At 40.8% G+C, this 15,889-nt stretch overlaps 4 non-coding genes across 4 annotated transcripts; all 4 read right to left on the reverse strand.

Moving 5' to 3' along the window:
- Positions 1-617: 617 nt before the first annotated feature.
- Positions 618-758, reverse strand: LOC140334430 (U4 spliceosomal RNA). The gene has a single exon (XR_011921549.1). It is a non-coding gene; the product is annotated as a U4 spliceosomal RNA (small nuclear RNA).
- Positions 759-1,971: 1,213 nt separating this feature from the next.
- LOC140334428 (U4 spliceosomal RNA) lies at positions 1,972-2,112 on the reverse strand. The gene has a single exon (XR_011921547.1). It is a non-coding gene; the product is annotated as a U4 spliceosomal RNA (small nuclear RNA).
- Positions 2,113-9,463: 7,351 nt separating this feature from the next.
- On the reverse strand, positions 9,464-9,604 carry LOC140334429 (U4 spliceosomal RNA). The gene has a single exon (XR_011921548.1). It is a non-coding gene; the product is annotated as a U4 spliceosomal RNA (small nuclear RNA).
- Positions 9,605-10,924: 1,320 nt separating this feature from the next.
- LOC140334427 (U4 spliceosomal RNA) lies at positions 10,925-11,065 on the reverse strand. The gene has a single exon (XR_011921546.1). It is a non-coding gene; the product is annotated as a U4 spliceosomal RNA (small nuclear RNA).
- Positions 11,066-15,889: the final 4,824 nt, after the last annotated feature.

A 15,889-nucleotide genomic window follows, 5' to 3' on the forward strand; every position in this document is an offset into this window, starting at 1 on the left:
AACTTTATATGTTCATACACATGACGTATGTATTTTCCCAATGTAAATTTTCCCCTATATACATCCTAAATAATAGATAATGGAACAGTTTGCCAAATGATGAGCTTTAAAATACTGGGAATTTGTTAGAATGTGGATCGGATCTGTGTGGGTCCACTCACATTTGGGGTAGTGGCCAAATTTGTAAGTGCCAAGAGTACCCTTCTATAGTTCCTACTAATAAACAGTGACTTTGCTGTATAGTTGTCACTTCACCCTCCACTAAATATATATCAAACACCATAAAGAAAGAATTTCCTACAAGTGCTACAAAGTAACAACCTACCAATATTCCTGATATAAACATATCAGAAACAAAATAGTAAGCAAATGCAGCAATAATCCTTGTATATTAGAAGAATGAAACCTAGCTGTACTCTTCAGAAATAAACAGAGATAATAATTAAAAAAATACAAACATGTTATCACCAGGTTTACCTAATGAGATTCATATCACAAAACCTCATCCAAACATAGAGTGTAATATTCACCTTGGTCTTGCAAAGTTGTAAGGAAAGGTAAATAACACCTCTATATATTTAACATTCATATTCTATTTTTCTAACCACATAATTCAGTCTCCTTAGAGACTGTCAAAAATTGCCAGTGCCGGCTATATTTCAAGCCGTCACGGCGGGGTATTGGGTAAAGTTTTCAATTAGCAATAATCGCGCCTCGGATTAACCTCATTGGCTACAATACTGCCACTGCGCAAAGCTAACGACCAATCCCAGGACTGAGCACCCGACCTCACACACCATGGGCTCACATCATGGAGAGCACACTTCTCATACACAGAGCTCTGGCTGCAATCATTATTTCCTTGCGAGTAAAATGAGTTTACTGTTCATGTAAGGGAGTGGGGAAAGTCAAGCAGAAGAATGTTAAGCTTACTCCTTGCTTTTTCTCTTCTGGTTTTGGAATCAACAATAAATCCACCAAAACTGTTCCTCTTAGCTGGTCATGCAGTTGCTCCCATTGGCCAGTGTCGTCCTGTACCAGGGGCCCTGCATTGTATGAGATGACTTTACGGACCCCTGTACATTCTGGGGCTGCAGAGAAGAGCTCTGGCTGCAATAAATAAATATTTCCTTGCTATAAACCCCCATAGACTAATCAGTGGTGTGGGCCCTTACAAGCAGGCAAAGGTTTAAGGATCACACTGCAGTGATTTATATGCAGAATAATCAGTGCTGCCAGCCCACTGCAGAAAGGATCAAACAATTCCAAAATGATGTAACAGAGAGGAGATTCGTGTTACTAATATTACAGCACCTTCTAATACAATGTCTATGTTCAGTAGTTTGTATTCTCATTGAAAGGTTGCTACACTCCCCTGAAATATCTTTGAAACATTGAAAAACAAACAACTTACACTGAGTGATAAATATAATGTAGTATCATACGATCATCCAGTACACATACAAGTACGGAAAACATAGCATATCTTTCATTCATTCAAGTGAAAATAAATAATGTCTGACTAATGAAGTCTTATGCGCTTTATGTACTACCGGTATATAGTTCAAGAGTCTTCATTTTGTGTACCCAGTACAGGTGTCACTTCACCCCCCTAAATATATATCACACACCAAAAAGAAAGAATTTCCTACATATGGATGCCTGGCCCCTTGTGCTACAAAGTAACAACTTCACAAATATTCCAGATATAAACATATGAGAAACAATATAGTGAGCAAATGCAGCAATTATTATTTTACAATAAAAACCACTTTAAAAAGGAAAAACCCAGCTGAGCGCCTGATGAATAAAATACAGTCAATAACTAAAAGAACTACAAACAAAACCAGTGCGTGTACACAGGGATTCGTAATAAATAACAAAGCTAAAGTTTTTCAAAACCAATCCAATTTCTTCTTCTTACTATACAATAGATAACTTATTTTCTATTTTTTCAACCACATAATTCAGTCTCCTTAGAGACTGTCAAAAATTGCCAGTGCCGGCTATATTTCAAGCCGTCACGGCGGGGTATTGGGAAAAGTTTTCAATTAGCAATAATCGCGCCTCGGATTGACCTCATTGGCTACGATACTGCCACTGCGCAAAGCTAACAACCAATCCCAGGACTGAACACCCGACCTCACACACCATGGTTGTACTTTATGGGGACTAATACTGACGCACTTAGATTTAATCATTATTTCATGTAATAATGTACTCAGGACTTTGTTTCTATGACACGCTCACGTGTCTCCTAAACGCGAATAAAAATATTAAATCTTTCCATGTCAGAGCGGTGGTAAGAGATAGTGTTGCATTGTGGGTAATATATTCAAATGAGTACTCCAGATACGCGCGATTCCACAGCTTTGATTTATTTCATAGAAGGGGCTCCAGAAAATTTGTTTCACGAGCGGTGATAAACGTTCCTCGAAGATAATTAAAACATAGCGAACGTTAAGATGTGTCATTTGTTTAAATCCCAGTAACAGCCATATGATTAATGTATGAAATTAAATCTGCTCACTAGCGCCATCTCCAGGCAGCTAGTAGCACTACCTGTGACAGGATTCCTGAAGAATGTGCTTTGTTCTGCTCAGCCATGCAGATTACAGTAATTACAGCATTCATCAATTACTATAAAGGTCATGTGCAAGAGGAGGAAAATAGATATGTTTACAATCGCAAGGAGTACAAATATAATCAGGAAATGTTAAAATATAATTATTTTCTGTTGTTTTTCTATTACACTTTAGGAGAGTACTGAGGCAGAAATTATATTCAGGGCAGCAACATAATCCCCACTGGGTATATGTGTAAACCAACAGTCCCAAACATGGCCCAGTGTCTCTAAAGCTGCATACACACATGTTCCAACATTGTTGCTGGAAACCATGGACAATGATTGTTTTCGGGGACAGTAAAGGAGTGATAAACACACCAGGTTGTTCTTTTACATGGAGAGATCAGAGAGGATGAGCAGAAGCACTGCCTACAGCGATTGTTTATGACTGTCATTTACAAAAGTCAGATTTCTGTCGCTGGGAATGATATTTTGTGATCATTTCCAATGACAAAACAATGAATGAATGGGGCAAACACAGCACTATTCTGTTCTATGCAGGGAGGAGGAGGGAGCAAGCAGCACCTCGCTATGCTCTCCTCCTCAATATCTGTGAACAGCAGTCATTCTTAATCAATCCTTCATCAATTCACCAGGAGATAATAATAAGCACCAACAGGGAGGGGGGGGGGGGCACATCTATCTGTTATTATTATTATTATTATTATTAATAAACAGGATTTATATAGCGCCAACATATTACGCAGCGCTGTACATTAAATAGGCATTGCAAATGACAGACTAATACAGACAGTGATACAGGAGGAGAGGACCCTGCCCCGAAGAGCTTACAATCTAGTAGGTGGGGGAATTTCACACACAAAGGATGTGAGATATGTAGTGTGGGAAGTAGTGATGGTTTCAAATGACAGAAGAAGCCGGGTAGGCAAGTTTGAAAAAATGGGTTTTGAGTGCTCTTTTAAATGAGCAGAAAGTAGGAGCAAGCCGAATAGGATGAGGAAGACCATTCCAGAGAGTTGGAGCAGCTCTAGAAAAGTCTTGTAACCGTGCGTGTGATGAGGTTATGAGTGAGGAAGTCATTAGTAGGTCATTGGAGGAGCGGAGAGAGCGGCAGGGGGAGTATTTTTTAACCATGTCAGAAATGTAAGTGGGACAATAACTGTGTAGGGATTTGAAGGCAAAGCACAGGAGCTTAAATTTGATTCTAAGGTGAAAAGGAAGCCAATGGAGAGAACTACAAAGAGATGTAGCGGAGGAGGAGCGGAGGGAAGGATGGATGAGTCTGGCTGCAGCATTCATAATAGATTGTAGAGGGGAGAGTCGGGTTAGTGGAATACCAGCGAGAAGGATGTTACAGTAGTCCAGACGAGAAATGATAAGAGCATGTACAAGGAGTTTGATGGTCTCAGGGGACAGGTAGGGGCGGATTTTGGAGATGTTGCGTAGGTGAAAGTGACAGGACCTGGAAATGTTCTGAATATGGGGGGTGAATGAGAGGGCCGAGTCAAAGGTGACACCAAGACAACGTGCCTGAGGGGAGGGCCGAATAACAGTGTTGTTAACAGTTAGATATATGTCAGGGGGGGATTTGGAATTTGAGGGGGGGATGATGATGAGTTCTGTTTTATCCAGGTTGAGTTTCAGGAATCGGTCAGACATCCATGATGAGATGGCCAACAGGCAGCATGAGACCTTATCCAGGACTGAGGGAGACAGGTCAGGGGTGGACAGATAGATTTGAGTGTCATCAGCATACAGATGGTACTGTATGCCAAAGGAGGATATGAGACTACCGAGAGAGGAGGTGTACAGAGAAAAGAGGACCGGTCCAAGGACTGACCCTTGGGGGACACCAACAGGGAGGAGAGTGGGTGAGGAGGAGTTACCATTGAAAGAAACTTGAAAGGAGCGGTCAGACAGATAGGCAGCAAACCAAGAGAGAGCAGTGTCACAGATACCAATGGAGCGCATGATTTGTATTAGAAGGGGATGATCAACTGTGTCAAAAGCAGAGGAAAGATCAAGGAGAAGGAGCAGGGAAAAGTTGCCTTGAGACTTAGCTCTGATGAGGTCATTGGCCACTTTAGTAAGGGCTGTTTCAGTGGAGTGGGCAGCTCTAAAACCAGACTTGTCATGGGTGAAAATATGCACCGTGGTCCACTGTTCACTTTGAGTGACAATGATTTGGTATGTGTACACCTTAGTGATGTGGCATGGCAGATCACTGAACCATGTCAGTGGACCACGGTGCATATTTTCACCCATGACAATTTCAAACGTGTTAGAAGTCAAAAATCGAGTGGGTGTAATAAAATTTCATGAGTTCAGGAGAAGTGTTACAGTACAATCCACATCCTAAATTTTACTAGCATATATTCTGTATTTACCACCATAATTATTGGCTCATCACCAACACATTGATAGGGCACCCTTTAAAGGTACCTAGATTGATTTTCCCCCATGCTTGGTAAATCAATAGGTTGAGTGTAACACTGGCTTAGATAGTTTCAACCCACTACTTAAAGTAAAAGGAAAGCTCTGTTTAAATCATGAGATACTGCAGCCATGACACAGAACTATAGACAGTCCATGTCACAGCGCTAGTTGGCTCATTGATGACTTATACTGCAAGTCACGTGCATCTTCATAGCTAGTCTAAGCAAACAGAGCAATCATCAGGAAATCCAGATTTTCTATAGCTCCCAATGACAGGGGTTGATGAAGCTGGAATGCTGTGAATTTGGTCTCCCCCTTTATATATGACCAGGCCCTATTTTGTCTAAAACTGTCCCTGGTGAAGGAACACTAAATGCTGTGCATGTTGCTAGAAACGTGAGAACTAAAACAAACAATGCCATGGCTGGACAAACCAAACATTTGCACTAGAAGGGAAAATAAGTTATAGATAACTTGTCCCATGGGTAGAGGAGGTGGAGAGTGTAATATATATTGACAAAAGAAAAAGCTGTACAATAAGTACACAATCCCCCAAAAAAACATGATAGTAGGGCTGATCACTAACTAAATATGAGATAGAACTGGAGAAGTCTTCAAGAGTGGCTGAACCTGGAGGAAAACTGTAATTGTTCACTTCAAAGACACCAAAAAATAATAGTAATGACTAGGTACATACCATTTTTACTGGTATCTAATTGCATTCTTATGGCTTCCAGACAGGTTCAGCCTTTTATGGTCTGAAGCCTTATCCAGTTTTCTGATTTAGCTAGAGATTTGGGGCCCCTTTTCTGATGGTTGGAGGTGACACGTTGTGCATGCTAACCATTCTCTGCAGGGCTCCAGAGAGCTTGGCAGCCGTTTCTTTTACTTTTCCTCTGCAATGTTTCAAGCACAAAGATCTCTTTGCTGTCACTAAATAAACCAGCATATTGACTACAAAGCAGATTTGGCTGTTAAATCCAATTTTAGGAAATAAAGAAAATCATTGACATTGGTGAGGGTCTGGACTGGAACTGTAGAAATGGCTTTAAAGACAAAGCTGGCACAGGCTTACAACTAAAACTGCACAAGTAGAATTTCTCTTCCGCAAGTAAAGTCAAATGTTGATATAGCATCCATAAAGAGACGCTCACCTTGAGTAAAGAATTCTATAGTTATTGTCATGGGTTAGCTAATAAAAGGCAGGGCAGATGGTAATGTAGTGTAAATCTTTGTCAAATGCATACCCAACTCTGACACAGCCCCAAAAAAGTCCAGAGGATTGTAATGCACAGGCACAGACTGAACAGTCAGGATTCAAGGTGAAGTGCATTGATGGTTAAGTGCACTTTGAAAGTATATTTATCCTTTCAATGCAAGTGTAAGCACCTAAATGTGACTTTGTATCATGTGCAGTTCACGTATAGACACTCCAACTGGGGAAAGAAGAAAAAAGAGCTCTTCTATATGTTCTATTCCTGATAAAGGCAGGCAAGGAATTAGCTAAAGTGCTGAATAATGACCAGAAGAGGAACACTTGTGCAGTGAGATTGGCACTTTTTTACCACATTTTTAAAAATTACTACACCGATCCTATGCCTGCGCAGTGCTCGATCAGGTGGCGTAGGAAGAAGAATCAGGAGGAAGAGAAAGAAGGTGGCTGCGCCTGGTGTTCAGTTTGCACGCAGATGAAGAAGGAAAATTGGACAGTGTGGAACCTACAGGACAAGGATCGTAGAGAGATTGATGGCTTTCCATCTAAAAAGGCGGAATATATATTATATATTTCTTCTTTAAGGGGTTCTTCCACTTAAATAGAAGGTCCACATACAAACTGCAGGACCCTTTTCCCAAATTCGATGAAAAATGCACATAAAAAGAAAAAAAAAATACTTTACCCCTAGCCCACTGTGCCTAGGCATTGATGACATCACCATTCTTCCAGACAGCGAGATCTTGAATACAGAGCAGCTGAAATCTATTACAAAGACATTACTGGAATGGACTAAAACATCTTCTATTTTTTCCTGTTTAATGTTGCCCAGAAATCTCCCTAGAAGGATGGCCCAAAGATGCTAAAGACAAAGCTGAGGTCAGTATATTTCTAACTTTTTTGGTGCATTTATACACCGACTAACAGCTGATGATTTGGGAAGAGGTAGGGGACTAGAATGTGTAGGCAGGCCTTGCATTTTATTAAAAGATCCACTTTAAAGCTGAATGCCTTTTGATTGCACCCCCCCTTAAAAAAAAAAAAAAAAAAAAAAAAAAAAGTTTACTGTTCTTGCAAGGGAGTGGGGAGAGTCAAGCAGAAGAATACTAAGCTTACTCTTTGCTTTTTCCCTTCTAGTTTTGGGATCAACAATAAGTCCACCAAAACTGTTCCTCTTAGTCAGTGCTGCCAGTCTACTGTAGAAAACTCTGAAAGACTAAAAACTAAGAATGGGTTACAGCACCTTCTAATACAGTGTCTATGTTCAGTAGTTTGTATGCTGATTGCAAGGTTTCTTCACACTCCCCTGAAAATTCTTTGAAACACTGAAAAGCAAACAACTCACATACTGAGTGATAAATATAATGTAGTACGAGGGGGTGTTGAGAAGTTCCTGACGTTGCCCCTTCCAGATGAAATAGAAAAATCAGTGTGGGGGCATATGACAGCCTAAAAACTTAGTATGTAACTGTGCAAAACTGTTTTTTCTTTTAGTGAGAAGCAATGATGGCAGAGGCATAAGCAAGTTTCATGTCGTTGTAGTTACAGGCCGTCATGAAGTTTTTGTTTGTCCAGGGAAAGTCAGCACAGGAAATTCACACTGAGATGTCACAAACACTGGGGGAGAAATGTCCTTCCTACAGCATTGTCAAAACCTGGATATCTCGTTTTAAGACTGGGCATTTCACGATTGAAGATGAGCCCCGCAGTGGGCAACCCCCAACCTAAACTGACACGGCAACCTGCGATGCTGTCCATGAGCTGAATATTGAGGACCGGCGAATATCCGCAAAAAAGATAGCCCAGAAACTTGACATCTCACAGGAGCGTGTTGGGTTTGCTATTACCACTATCATAGACATGCGCAAACTTTCAGTGAAGTGGGTGCCAAAATGTTTGAACAGTGATCAGAAGAAGGAACGAGTTGAAGCATCCAAAGACGTTTTGGCCCATTTTGAAGCTGCACAGGTCTTTTTGGCTAGGTTAGTGACTGAGGATGAAACCTGGCTCCACATCTATGATCCTGAAACCAAGGACCAGTTAAAGGAATGGCGCCACAGCAGGTCCCCGCCGCGGAAGAAGTTCTGAATCCAGAAATCAGCCAAAAAAGTCATGGCGCCTGTTTTCTGGGACAAAGACGGTATTCTGTTGGTGGACAACCTACCTCAGGGCTCTAGTATCACCGGACAGTATTATGCTAACCTCCTGGACCAGCTGAAGGAGGCAATAAAGATGAAATGCCGTAGAAAGTTGACTAAAGGGATCCTTTTTTTTGCAAGACAATGCACCTGTGACAACGTCCAACGTTGCGGCTGCCAAATTGAACACCCTGGGTTTCCATTTGGTCCACCATCCCCCCCCTACTCACCTGACCTGGCACCGTAGGACTATTTTCTGTTCCCAAATTTGAAGAGACACCTGAAGGGGCAACATTTTGAGGACATTTCTGATGTCAAAGATGCTGCTGAGAACTGGTTTGCGGCCAAACCAAAGGACTTTTATTTGAACGGTCTAGAAAAGCTGCAACTACGCTGTACCAAGTGCATCAGTTTCAGAGGGGAATATGTTGAATAAATCTCTTATTTCATAACTTTGGCGCTCTTCTTTCTGGACAAAGCCAGGAACTTCTCAGCTCCCCCTCATAACATGCGATCATCCAGTACACATACAAGTACGGAAAACCTACCATATCTTTCACTCATTCAAGTAAAAATAAATAATGTCTGAATAATACAAAGACGTATGTGCTTTTTGTACCATATTGTTCAGTCTCTGTAGAGTCTTTATTTTGTGTACAGCACAGGTTGTCACTTCACCCCCCTAAATATATATCAAACACCAAAAAGAAAGAATTTCCTACATATGGATGCCTGGCCCCTTGTGCTACAAAGTAACAACTTCAAATATATTCCTAATATAAACATATGAGAAACAATACAGTCAGCAAATGCAACAATTATTATTTTATAAGAGAATATTAAAATGACTATACAAGACTTGCATATAGAAACAACTATCTGCACACTTCAGGAATAAACAATACAGAAATACAAACATTACCACTGCTTTTACACTATGAGATTTATACCACAAACCCATATACACAAGGACACAGTGCAAAGCTACAATAATCAAAGCAAACTTTGTGAGAGCGAAAGAACACATCAAGTTACTAAAATCTGTTATACTATATTTTATCAATCTATTTTTTGTACCACATAATTCAGTCTCCTTAGAGACTGTCAAAAATTGCCAGTGCCGGCTATATTTCAAGCCGTCACGGCGGGGTATTGGGTAAAGTTTTCAATTAGCAATAATCGCGCCTCGGATAAACCTCATTGGCTACAATACTGCCACTGCGCAAAGCTAACAACCAATCCCAGGACTGAGCACCCGACCTCACACACCATGGGCTCACATCATGGAGAGCACACTTCTCATACACAGAGCTCTGGCTGCAATGATTATTTCCTTGCGAGTAAAATGAGTTTACTGTTCATGTAAGGGAGTGGGGAAAGTCAAGCAGAAGAATGTTAAGCTTACTCCTTGCTTTTTCTCTTCTGGTTTTGGAATCAACAATAAATCCACCAAACTGTTCCTCTTAGCTGGTCATGCAGTTGCTCCCATTGGCCAGCGTCGTCCTGTACCAGGGGCCCTGCATTGTATGAGATGACTTTACGGACCCCTGTACATTCTGGGGCTGCAGAGAAGAGCTCTGGCTGCAATAAATAAATATTTCCTTGCTATAAACCCCCATAGACTAATCAGTGGTGTGGGCCCTTACAAGCAGGCAAAGGTTTAAGGATCACACTGCAGTGATTTATATGCAGAATAATCAGTGCTGCCAGCCCACTGCAGAAAGGATCAAACAATTCCAAAATGATGTAACAGAGAGGAGATTCGTGTTACTAATAACTATCATATATGTCTTTCACCAGAAATGACCATTGTCATATGGAGGTGTTCCCACACCACCATCACAGGCTTCATCAGAACTCTGAAAGAGTAAAATCGAAGTACGATTACAGCACCTTCTAATACAATGTCTATCTATGTTCAGTAGTTTGTATTCTCATTGCAAGGTTGCTACACTCCCCTGAAATATCTTTGAAACATTGAAAAACAAACAACTTACACTGAGTGATAAATATAATGTCGTATGATGCGATCATCCAGTACACATACAAGTACGGAAAACATAACATATCTTTCATTCATTCAAGTGAAAATAAATAATGTCTGACTAATGAAGTCTTATGTGCTTTATGTACTATATAGTTCAAGAGTCTCCATTTTGTGTACCCAGCACAGGTGTCACTTCACCCTCCCCTAAATATATATCACACACCAAAAAGAAAGAATTTCCTACATATGGATGCCTGGCCCCTTGTGCTACAAAGTAACAACTTCACAAATATTTCTGATATAAACATATGAGAAACAATATAGTGAGCAAATGCAGCAATTATTATTTTACAATAAAAACCACTTTAAAAAGGAAAAACCCAGCTGAGCGCCTGATGAATAAAATACAGTCAATAACTAAAAGAACTACAAACAAAACCAGTGCGTGTACACAGGGATTCGTAATAAATAACAAAGCTAAAGTTTTTCAAAACCAATCCAATTTCTTCTTCTTACTATACAATAGATAACTTATTTTCTATTTTTTCAACCACATAATTCAGTCTCCGTAGAGACTGTCAAAAATTGCCAGTGCCGGCTATATTTCAAGCCGTCACGGCGGGGTATTGGGAAAAGTTTTCAATTAGCAATAATCGCGCCTCGGATAAACCTCATTGGCTACGATACTGCCACTGCGCAAAGCTGACAACTAATTCCCAACTGAACACCCGACCTCACACACTATGGACACACATTATGGGGAGCATAATTCTTATACACTTTACTTTAGTCATTATTTAATATAATCTTGTATTTTAGACATTGTATCTCATGATACGTGCGCACGTTTCTAATAATTTTTTTTTACTTAATAAATGTATATGTAAACGAGGCGGTACGAGTTACTGATGCACTGTGGGTAATATTCAAATGAGTATTACAGCTAAGACGTACACACGTCTCCGCCTTCTGTTTTTACGAGTAAAGGCAGTACAGACTTTTTTTAAAATCACAAACAATGGAGCGACAGATGTTTCCTGAATAGAAATGAGCAGCATAACGCGTGTTATTATATTCACAATTACGAATTATACCCATATAGGAACAGCGCTCACTCTGCTCACTATCGCCATCTACATGCAGCCGTCAGTACTGCCAGTGACAGGATTCTTGAAGAATGCGCATTGTTCGGCCACGCAGACTGCAATTCCAGCATTAGACCCTCATTGGAAAGGTCATGCAGAAGGGGAGAAAATAAAGATATTTACATTCGCAAAATGATCAACCAAGTTTACCAGCAGTTGTTAACACAATATTACTTTATTACCTAGTTGTATCACAGCTGTACTGAGAATGTAACATTTCTGCAAGCTTTCTGGTTTATCTTGTCAGTATCATTTGCCAACCATGTGAACATTACTTTAAAAAGTACAAGGTTGGATGATCTAAGAAAAGAGCGCTTGGGGAGGTATGAGAGTGCTTCCCTGGCAATTAAATGGAGCATGTTATAAAGCTAGTAAATGTTTATTCTGTGGAACATCACATAAAGTGATGGCGATCGATGAGGCCTGGCCCGGAGCCTGGCGATAAATTGATCTTCATCACCCTCAAAGCTCAACCCCAAATCAAAACACTCACCTATTACTAATATTGTCATACCTCTTGTCAGCTATTCTCTGAGATATTACAATAACCTGAAGAAGAGGTCAGAGAAGCTCTGTTAATCACACGTATAATCGTTTATTACACACGCTGTCAGATTTTCCTAGGCACAGGCAGTGTTGGAGAAACAAACTAATGAGATTTGTGGTTTCCATACATGGCCAGGATCTGCTGATGAGCTCACACTGGCCAAGCATTACACACAATCAACAACACTCCCTACTGAATGCATGCAGGATGACATAATGACTGCCGTTCACATGGCAAGGGGCTGCTCAGAGCCAGCGTATCCCTATTATCTCATTTAGGATACTGCCAGCAGTGTAACTTTTTCCAGCCTTTCTTAGTTCTAACACATGTTATCTAATTCATATACAGAAGTAGTATCTGTGGGATCTGATAGAAGAGAGGGGGGTCTCTGATATTCCTCTCTATCCATTTCTTGTTTTTTTGCAGAGATGAAGACAAAGGTGACAGTATGAAACCCATGAGCATACACTATGGGCACAAAAGAGTTTGCCCTATACTGTACCCTATGGTCTACTTAACACTAAACTAAGGCAGCACTGACCCTTGTCCTAATAGCCTTCACTAACACAAATATATTTAAAATGACCCTCAACCCTATTGTGATGTCCATTATCATCGAACTGTGAGCATTTTATCACCTTTATACATGTGTGCCACACTACAGCTTCATAAAAGTGACAAACATTGTCCTTCACAATACTCTCACTGCACAACTAACAGAGATACCAGCACAGAACAGTTGGTAATCAGGAAACTGCCAGACAAGATTTATATATTATTATAAAAGTGAGAATGCTGTGGCAGGGGAGTTAGATCATCCACAAGACAAACTAGCAGTCTAAGACAGACCTGTATCAAAATCAGGCAATCCTGCGCGGCTCCCAACAACAACAACTTTGCTAGCTACCCCCACCTCTTAGATTGTAAACTCCTCAAGGCAGGGTCCTATCCTGCTCCTGTGTAACTGTCTGTATCTGTCTGTCATTTTGCAACTCCTATTCAATGTACAGCGCTGCATGATATGTTGGCACTATATAAATGTTTATTAATATTAATAATAGCTGCACAGTCACTCACACCATAGCACTAACTGGTAAAGAACCAGCAACTGACAATCTGACAGCGAATAGCAGTAACTGGTACTAAAACACTCAGTGCCATCCCAATTCTTTCTCAATGAGGCTGCTACAGATAGAAGCTACATGTAGCATCTACCCCAAGGTGGCGGTTCACTAGCATAAAGAAAAGGTATCCACACTGCAACCTTACTGCCACCATGAACATAGTTTAAGGACTGGGGATGTTTAGGGACCCCAGCTCAATCCTTCCTACTCCTGCAGTAAATTAGAAGGGGGATTGCAGAGAAAACCCATATTTTTTGTACATTCAAAACACCCGATTCACAACAAATGAAGTGTTTGTAGGCAGTTGGTGCTTGATGCAGTTGAGCCAGTACAAATGATATAGTTATAGCAGCTTCTCCATGCCTATTGCAATCCATATCAATGCCACCAATGTGGTGGGAGCTGCTACCTTACTTACTCTATTTGACCCTAAAGCAACCCTATCACCAATGGAAAACAATTCATGTAACAGCACAGAAAAATCAAGGTTTTTTTTCCTTTTTATAAATAATTTGCATTTGAATTTACAAGAAAGTTTAACTACTCCAGGAAAAGCCCATTCCTAGACAGAACAGCTGGACCAGCACAGAGTAATTAGGTATTCCAAAAAAAGAAAGGGCTGTGAAATGCAAGAAGTAAGGGACCTCTGGACTGTGAGCAGGCCTTATTTACAATGCAGGACTACTGGTACTTCATTGTAGGGGTTGCGATCATTGCAATCTTGGCACAGAGCTGGTTAAAGAGGAGACTGTAGAGGACCAGTTGCAAGAGAAACCTGCTGAAGCCAGGGATAAGGTAAGTAAACTTGCTCTTTCCATCCACCATGATGAACATTTGACCCCTGCATGAGTACCCCCATTGCAAAGGAAGTTTCATTTTAATTGTTGCAGTTAGGCTTTAAAATTGCCTTTTTTTCTTTTTTGCAGTTAAAAAAATTATCCCAAAATAGGAAACCTTCAGCTGAGAGGAGGATTTGTATTCTTCTAGGTCAGGGGTCGGCAAACTTTTTGGACTACTAGGCCATTTCAGGAGGTCAAGAAGGCACACTAGGCCAGAAGAAACAAGGTGGCCAAGAAAAGGTTTTCTCCAACGGTGACTGCAAGCGAGCAGCCTCAGTCTTCCGCCCATCCGCGGTGTAGTCTCTGTACATGTGCACGTGCTTGGCATTGAAATGCCCCTTGAGATTCGACCCCTCGAAAGTGCTAAACAGAGGGGCTTTGTTGCCGCGTTGGACAAAGAATATTTAGTCAGTCCATTCGGGGTTGAAGACACAACATTCGAGGTCAACTTTCTGGAGACTGGTAGCTGCGCTCTGCTCCTGCTCTTTAGGCATAGTAATTAGGGTTACTGTGCAGGAACTCGATGATATTGCGGGAACTCGGGATAAGGTGAAAAATTCAGTTAGGCCGGAGTTTGCCTACCTCTGTTCCAGGTGAATGTATTGCAAAGAGAACAACACCATACACTACAGGGTACATTGGTTTGGATGTGCTCTCCTAAAAAGGGAAGCCATGTTTCAGAATAGAGGATTTCAATATTTGACAAGCACTCTGCTACATTTCTTTGCAATGTTTGCAAAAAATGCCAAAGATCATTAACATTTCTTAAGCACAAAACTCAAAACAGTGGTTTTTAACTTGTCCACCTGTTTTGTTTATAATAATTGTAACTTAAACAATGGTACAAAGTACAAAGCTGTCTTTTTAAAATACTTGCCTTTAATCCAGAGCTGTTCCCTGCAGTAATTTCTTTCCAACAATACATTTCACAAATTTTAGCCAATAATTTAACCCCTTTTTACCAAGGCTTAGGTGAATAAAACATCACTGCAGCCTGGCTTAAAAATTTTACTGCATAAGTTGTTTACACATTGTTAGACTGGTGATTTTCATTGTCCTAGTAAGATAAGACTACCATGTCTGTAGAAAAGGGAGTGTCAATAAAACCCCTAAAGCTGCGTACACACCTGCAATTTTTCTCGTTGGAAAGGATCTTTCACGATCCTTTCCAACGAGAAAAGACTGCACGATGCATGAACGATGCTGTACATACAGCACCGTTCATGCTCTATGGAGAGGGGAGGGGGAGAGCGACGGAGCGGCACCCTGCTGCGCGCTCTCCCCTTCCCTTTCATTAGGATCGGTCGTCGTCCATCGTCCATGGATCCGCCAGGACGGTCGTCGGACGATGGACGACGACCGACTGTACACACGGCAGATTTTCGCCCGATACCGATTATCGGGCGAGAAAAATTTGCCGTGTGTACGCAGCTTTAGAAAAATGTTATGTGTGCGCAGATGCAAAGTGGGTTTTATTTGAATTACAATTGATCCCTGGAAATGTGTTTACTATAAACAGAGATGCAGGGACATCATAGCGATGTAGCAGCATGCAGGTGAAATTCTACTTTGCAGTTGGGGGACTCGAGCATAAAACACACCCAGAGCTGTTGAAGAATCAATAGATCAGAGCCTGTAGTTCGGTAAGTAATAGGATTTCATACAAGTGGTATTTTCTTTTAGAGGCTACTAATTTTTTTCACTCTCTCTTTAAAAAAATATTGCCAACTTGCCTATGTCTGCCACAGCATCGCTGTAAAAAGCATTCCCTCCTTATATTCACCCACAGCTGGCTGCTGACATTTGTTATCCGACGCCTTTCGCTGATCTATATAATAGATCAAATATATTGTTACATTTATGTTCATTTTGA

This window comes from Pyxicephalus adspersus, chromosome 6 (genome assembly GCF_032062135.1).
Source record: "Pyxicephalus adspersus chromosome 6, UCB_Pads_2.0, whole genome shotgun sequence".
NCBI lineage: Eukaryota > Metazoa > Chordata > Amphibia > Anura > Pyxicephalidae > Pyxicephalus > Pyxicephalus adspersus.